Genomic DNA, 322 nt, shown 5'->3' on the forward strand with positions numbered 1-322 from the left:
CCGAGCTTCGTTCCATCACTGCTGAAATACACACCATACACGTAGTCTATGGTGGTATGTTTGTCGTTGCTTAAGACTGCTCCCATGTATTTTTGCCCAAGTGGACCAAAATGAGTGCGCAAAGTTTCCTGCCCCTCGGACGTTTGCAGCTCACGTCTAATCGATGTTACGAGTGAATCACCAGTAGTCTCGAAAACATCTTCAATATTGGTGGTCAGAGTAGCGCGTGGTGGAGGCATTTCACGCAATTGTGTATGATGCAAGTTGTCTGTGGAGATTATCGTAGGAGAATCCGTCGTGACGTTTGATTTTCTCCGCTTCT

Source organism: Odontomachus brunneus, unplaced genomic scaffold (assembly GCF_010583005.1).
Source record: "Odontomachus brunneus isolate Ranch 3 - 2012 unplaced genomic scaffold, Obru_v1 Obru_scaffold_109, whole genome shotgun sequence".
NCBI lineage: Eukaryota > Metazoa > Arthropoda > Insecta > Hymenoptera > Formicidae > Odontomachus > Odontomachus brunneus.